Source organism: Ixodes scapularis, unplaced genomic scaffold (assembly GCF_016920785.2).
Source record: "Ixodes scapularis isolate PalLabHiFi unplaced genomic scaffold, ASM1692078v2 PGA_scaffold11__112_contigs__length_91849675, whole genome shotgun sequence".
Classification (NCBI taxonomy): Eukaryota; Metazoa; Arthropoda; class Arachnida; order Ixodida; family Ixodidae; genus Ixodes; species Ixodes scapularis.
The window spans coordinates 22324055-22331243 of NW_024609837.1; the positions used below are offsets into that span (position 1 = coordinate 22324055).

General features: G+C 45.4%; 1 pseudogene; it reads left to right on the forward strand.

Moving 5' to 3' along the window:
• Positions 1 to 7063, forward strand: part of LOC8041105 — a 159983-nt pseudogene extending 152920 nt beyond the window's left edge.
• The last annotated feature ends 126 nt before the right edge of the window (positions 7064 to 7189 follow it).

Sequence of the window (7189 nt, forward strand, 5' to 3'; positions counted from 1 at the left end):
TGTGGCGGTTGTTGCCGGTAGTATTAATGTTGTACCTTTGTCTCTCGGTGTCCTTCTAATCTTTACATTTCGCCTGCCAGAGTGCAGGACGCTTTTGTACTTTGCTAGGTCCTCTCTGTTCCGCTGAAGGAGCGTAGCCTCTCCCGCGGAGCAGAGAGGATTCCCTGGACTTGTGTAAAAGGTATGATAAACTGATATCCGCGGGGGGAAGGACGTAACTACCCATGTTCGCCCTGCTGCTAGCGTTGGCGGGGCTTAAAAGCCGTTTTTATTTAAGGCCGCCAGCGTGCAAATTTTGTAAACTCCGCGCGCGCGGGTGTGTGTGTGTGCGTTCTCAAGTGCGCTCTGCCTTGGAATGGCACAGGGCTGCTACCCGTTTTTGTGTGTATCTTTCTGTTTTGAGTGTTTTTATTTATTTTCCTTTCCCGTATCCCCTTCCCTACTTGGCGGCGGGCTAGCAGGCCCACCTGCGTAAGGGTCTCAACCTTTTTGCCTAGCCTCGCACGCTGCCGAGTGGGTATCGCAATATGTGCAAATAAAAAGTATTATTATTATTATTATTATCGCCTTTGTCGCGAGGTCCGTGGCGAAAACTACAGTCCTACAGTGGCGAAAACAGTGGAGAAAATTCAAACGCTCCTTGCAACTAGTGAACACGGCGGTTCATTGGTTGTTGCCTTCTGGACGCAGCGCGAGACGCGACGCGTGGACGCAAAATATCTGGCTCCTCCAGATACGCCGGAATGCGCCAAAAAACGCTGCGTTTCGTCCCGGCGCCGGAAGTGACGTCAAAACGCAGGCGCAGACGCGACGCAGACGCGGAGAAAAGCGCACCATGTGGGCTAGCCTTTATTCGAATGCAGACACAGATAATGTCAAAATCTGTGTCTGCTTTCGATCTTACTCCAATATCACGTCAAAATACTAGTCTACGAGCTTTCGTTATTCTAGGTATTGTTGGTAATACACGCGGTATGTTAGATTATCGCTCAGTTTAGTTGAGAAAGGAACAGAGCCTCAAATTATACACAGATTAATTCTTTCCTTATGTACCTTCGTCGACAATATGAGCTTAAACAGTCCTTCGTGCTTGTTTTTCCTGTCTGCCAATTTTTGAAAGAGCCTCATCAAATGTAGTAACGGAATGCGAAGTTGAGGTCTGATACTTCTGACGTTTTGACAAATTGAGAAATAATAAAGCTTGTGTGGACCGCAGACGTATAAAAGGTCTTATCCGGTGTTTCACCTCATATTATTTGCGAGGGTACACCTACTAACCGATAGTTAAGATTTGGTTATCGCATTCGTCTGCTCCATCCGGTCAGACTGTACCAAGACGGTTCTTTCGTCAGCGCTTCCGCAATTCGCTCTCGCAGTTCCCCCGATGATCTGGATCCCGAACCAGCTGATCGGCGCGCCCCTCGGCGGCGAGGTGGTGATGGACTGCAACACGGAGGCCTTCCCGATGTCCATCAACTACTGGACGCTGGAGGGAGGGGACCTGATCGCCGAGTCGTCCAAGTACTCGCTCATCCGCATCGAGAACGTGTACAAGGTCCACATGCGGCTGAGGATTCGCCGCATCCTGCCCGAGGACTTCGGGGCCTACCGCTGCTTCGCCAAGAACTCACTGGGCTCCACCGAAGGCTCCATACGGCTCTACGGTAAGCTATGGGGCCATATAAAGTGGCATCTATTATGTCTGACTAGGACACGTCAAGGCTTAAGATTCACCCACCTGAGTTTGATTACGGCCGGCCAAGTCCTCGCGATCGCTTACGGCGAGCGGATACACTGGTACGCGGTCGCCATTATTGAGGTGACCTTGAAAATGCATTTCACTGAACTGAATTGAAAGTTTTGCAGTTTTTGTGAGATCAAATGTACATACTTTTGCTTGAAAAAAAAAAGGAAATATGCGGGAATGGCAAAGCGTATTACGGGAACCAGATAGATTGCGCCAGTGTATTCTTTCGTCGTAACAAATCACAAGAGGTTGTAAGGCACAAGAGGTCGTAAGCTGTCGCAAGCGTGTTAACGAGCCTTTACGTGAAGTTAGGGCTGCGAGTTACCATGATTACACAGTATCGTATCTCTTGGATGCCGTAGTAACTCACAGCTGTATCACGGCCGCACTACGTGTAGTCAAACGACATATTCTGCTAATACCTGCCCTAGTTAGTTCGGAGTGGTTACTGCAAACGAACAAATAAGTGATTTTGTTAAAGTAGGAGCTTGGAGATAAGCGGAACTAAATTGTATAAACGTAATTGCAAACGGGTCACTGCTTTGGGACGATTTCTGAAATTCCAAGGAAAACGGCCACAACGGCCAGCCAGACAAAAACTATAATATCTGTGTGTACTTCACGAATGACTGCGGATATGGCTGCTTACCGCTGCGACACAAATCGTATTAAATGTTGCGTTGACCGAATTCTAATTAAAAAAAAAATACTAGCGGGCGACCAGTAAATGAAGCCTCCGGTTATCGGATATCCAACTTGCTGTAAAAGAAGATGTAGCAAAGAATGTCTAGAAACGGGAAGGAAGAAATATAAAAAAATAATAATGTGATCAGGTAATAAAATTAAGCGGTACACCTAGCGTAGGGATGATTACGCAAACAAGATGGTTCAAATCTGGCACCTAAAAAACGAGTCTGTAGCAAAAAAAAAAGAAAAAAAACACAGCAACAACACCAACAAAACATAATCGCGCTCTATTATTATAAATACTTTCTCGAAAGAGCAGCTACCTTAGCCTCTTGCCTTATCGATTAATCGCGCTCAGATTAAGTAAGGAATCGAAGTTGAAAAATACCGGAAGAGCAACGAGTGGTCTACTCCCAAGACTCTTGGCATTCCTAGATGTGTGTATACATTCTTTATTTCGGCGTTTTATGTCGTAGACGTGTTATGTTCACCTCCCTACGAGTGGGATAGTTAAGCAGCACTGTCTGGCCATTTCCTGCCGTTGCGAATCGGCAATTGGGAAATGGACACTACGTTTGCTCAGTGCAAAGCAAAGCCGGAAGCAATTTGAGATTATCCATTTGGAAAAGGCTGAGTGAGGTTGGAAATTTGCCCCCCTGTTTGTGAGGAGCCCGACTGACGCGACTTATCTCCGATCGGCCAAACCGTGCCGTGTCGACCAGAGGACAAGATATCTAGGCCTGCTTGGGCCTCCTCAAGCAGCGGCGAAAGCTTGATTTAAGGCCAACCTAATCCAAGCTTTCGCTGCTTGTTGACGTTTTTACGTGAAAATGTTTTATTTCAAGGACCCTTGCCAATTGACTACCATCTTGACCTTTCTAGCGGAAGGCTGCAGATGTATCTAAATTTAGCGCTGAAATCATCGCCGAGTCAACATCAGTTTGTCTGTTTGACCGGTCATATGAGAAGACGGCGAAAAAAAAATCAATAGCGGTTAAACTTTCGCGCATGCACGCCATGGGTTTTTGCTACGCGTTCAATAGGTAGGCATCATATCGTCGGTGGCTGTACCAAAGCAATGGCTACAGCCCGGCTGCAAAAAAACGTGAAACGTGGCTGCGCTGTATCGGCACGTTTTATGTGTCCGAATATGCCGTAATGGAAATGGTATTTTGCCCGAGAAGCCGCAAAACACTGGGATGTACTTATGTATCCACCTTTATTGTTGGCCCTGCGTAATCAACAACGTGTGTTTTATGTTCTAGATTCCAACCTGCACATGAGATTTGGAGTTAGACTTTAAGTCGCATTTTTCTGGAAGATTTTAACACTATCAGTGAGGACACAATATCACGTATTTCGACAATTCTATGGCCTACTAACACGAGTTTCGTGTACTCCTTTATTTTGAAAGAAAAACCGGTTACCACGCCTTTTTGGCTTTTAGAGTATATTGATTTAAATAGTATGTCTAGATTCTTAAGTTGCCTCGTCTTTTTTGTGTACACCATTTTTTTTTTTTTTTTTCATATTTCAGAAATTCACGTTCCGCCACAAACAAAAGTCAAGGAACCCTCAACGGCAAGGATTCAAAGTGTCGAAGGTGGGGAATTACAGTGTCATGTGTGGCGGTTCATCTAAACAAATTGAAAGAGGATCCATCGGTGGATACTTAGGGAATGCCTTAGCATGACCCCAGGAAACGTCACACACGTCCTTTTTTGGGAATCGCTAAAGCTGATCCCTTCCCTTTTCTCTTTTGGCTTTAACAAATGGCTTTCCTTTTGCTTCCTCTGTTTTTTGCTACCCCTTTTTGGCCTCGCTACGGAGTCAACGTTAGCGTTTCCAAAAAGGGACGTTAGTGGCGATTCCCAAGGGTCACGCTAACGCATTCCTTGAACATCTACCAATGGATCTTGATGTAATTTTGTTCGCCCCTTTTCTGTGCTCTTCCTGTCAGGGTAAGTCGACGCCCTTGGATACGGTCATCCATATCACTAGCGGAAAGAACCACATCCACACCACTCGCAAAAGGAACCGCATCCATATTATTCGCGGAGGGATCCGGTTCGATCGTTTTAACTTCATTCATACACGACAGAAAACGCAAGGGTACTACGGAAATCCAGATCGAAGAACAACCGGCGACTACAGAGCGGCAACTGAGCGCGGCCGCGTTCCACCGCGCCACGGCAACGCCCCCCCCCCCCCCCCCCCTCCCCCCAGATAAGAAAGCCCAAGTGCTTTCCTGCGTCACTAAGGAGGTCTGGCAAGAGACTGAACATGAGTGGTGTGTCAGCGTTCAGCCGGAACACGTGTCCAAGATTGGTCAATGTTCAATCTGTGGCCTACGGTTGCCTTCTTTAGTCGCGCAGAAAAACACTTAGACTTTTTTTTTTTATCTAGGAGGTGGCCGCAGCGCGTCCTCTTCTCCGGCTCCGCGCCAGCTGTGAGCGTGATTTCGACGAAAACGAAACGGCTCGTTTTGACGAAAACCCGGCGGTGTCTGTCGGTCTGTCAGCACCGGGGAGAGGGGGAAAGGCTGACACGTGCTGACTTTGGCGCTTCGGACAAATGCTAGCTTTGCACGCGTCACGCTGTCCCCCTTCTTCTTTTCTCCCCGGCACTGACAAATGAAAAACACCGCCGGGCTTTCGTCAAAACTAACGTTCTAATACTAATGCATTAAAAACACGTAATAACGAACTTGCACCAAAGTCTTCCCCAATCGGTCGCCTGTTGTCGGACATAATGCTGGTTTGTTTTTCTCATGCGTGTATGATTTGAAGAAACTTGTAAAAACTTGCTTTGTCGGGTTGCTCAATATGCAGAAGGTAAGGTGGAAATGTCTGGCGACGCCATCCCCCAGCGGAAAAGTTTTTCTTTGAGGCCGTCTCTCTCCGGGCCACCAAATGCACAAGGTACAGATCTTTAAACACAGTCCGTAGATTCATCAGTAGTTTTCAGACACGCTGTAACTTTCCGAATAAATTAAAAGCTACATGATCTTTAAAATAACAAACTATTGACGTCGCGCCCCCTTATTTTTGAAATGGCTGTTAACTAACATGCTAAGCAACTAACAAGTGCTAACATGTTAAGCAACATAGAGACGCCTGGATTGCAGTAGTAAGATTTATTCTGCTGTAAATCGAAAGGCTTTCAAATAAGTTTTTGAGCTTGACTTTTGAATGCACTGTTGTAAGGCATTGTTTGCACCCGCGCCTGCCTTTCATGCCAGGGGCTAATAACTTGTTAACGGAAAAATTAATTTAAAAAAAGTTTTGTACTTACATGAACAGAACCCAATCCAGCGGACATTCTTACGTGAACAGAACCCAATCCAGCGGACATTCTTACGTGAACAGAACCCAATCCAGTGTACAATTTTTGTTTCTCTTTCTGTTTGAGAAATAACAGGCAGGTCACCCAGCTGCATCGCTGACTTGTACCTCATCGTGATCGTCGAGATCCTGGTTGCGGTCGCTTTCCCGGTCACGTGATCTTCCACTGTGGACGCCATTCCAGGTGGAAAAACCCCGGTACCTGCTTCTTTCACCTTATTTACGCTTCGTGGTCAGCCCTCTCATTTCTTTTAGCAGTCGTCTTTTCGAGTTGCATAAACTCTGTATAACTTGTGCCGTGTGATCAGCTCCTTTTAATTTCAGTATTTTCAATGATAATGCCCCTAGTAAAAGATTTTATATGTATAAGAAACCTTTTCCCCCGTAAACGCATATGATAAAACAAGATTATAAAAGAGCGTATAAGAACCTTATTTAAACGTATAATAACAATACAGGATTATATAAGGTGTTATATAAAAACTTATCAGTTTATTATTATATACTTTTGTATCGTTTCTACATGATCTTATATGAAGTTTTTTTTTGGTCATGCTATCTTTGAACCTAGAAATGTATGCTACATATAAGATTTATCACTAGTAACAGTCATGCCGCGTTGCATAGACAATTCCGACCCTCCCCACCCCCCCCCCCCCCCCCAAAAAAAAAGAAGAAAAATTCTAAAAATGCATTTATTTGCCACTTCGTCTCAAAACATTTCGCCCAAATAGCGAAGAATCCGTATTGATGGGGTTTCTATCAACGAGACGCAACTCTATCTTACACCGATGACTTTTATATGTTGAAAACACCGAAGTTAAAATATAAGAATGACGCGAAAACATGCCCATAATTTCAAAATGATTTTTAAAAAAAATCGCCAGTTTAAAGGTAGTCTCAATCTAACGAGTAATACTGATTTTTTTTTTTTTTAATTCAGAGTGCTTTAATCTGAAAAGAAACAAATTCCTACACTTATGCGCAAAGACGTAGAGCGCAAAAACGGACCAGGTTGATTGTAACCGATTCTACGGTCCACAAGAGGATCAAGGTTGAATAACAACGCGCATCTCGGAATCGCGCATTTTTTAGGCCGTAAAACATTTTCGCCTTTGACTGTCTGGTCCACAGGCCCAGCTACCTTCCACAGGACCAACGCCTAGTTGTCAACGTCTCCCGACACCAACCTGGCTGGGGCTGTGGTCTCCAACGGCAACACTGCTGAGCGATGCTGCAAGCCTCCCGAGATTCGAGCCTATCGTCAACCTCACTTCCGGAAACAGTCGTTCTTGTGAGCGCGCGCGTGTTTTTCCTGTTTCGTGTCTGCCGAGCGTTTTGCGTAACATAGCATTCATAGGGGTTTCTGTGACTTCATGCAGCCTCGATAAAACGTGACGTAATGATGTCA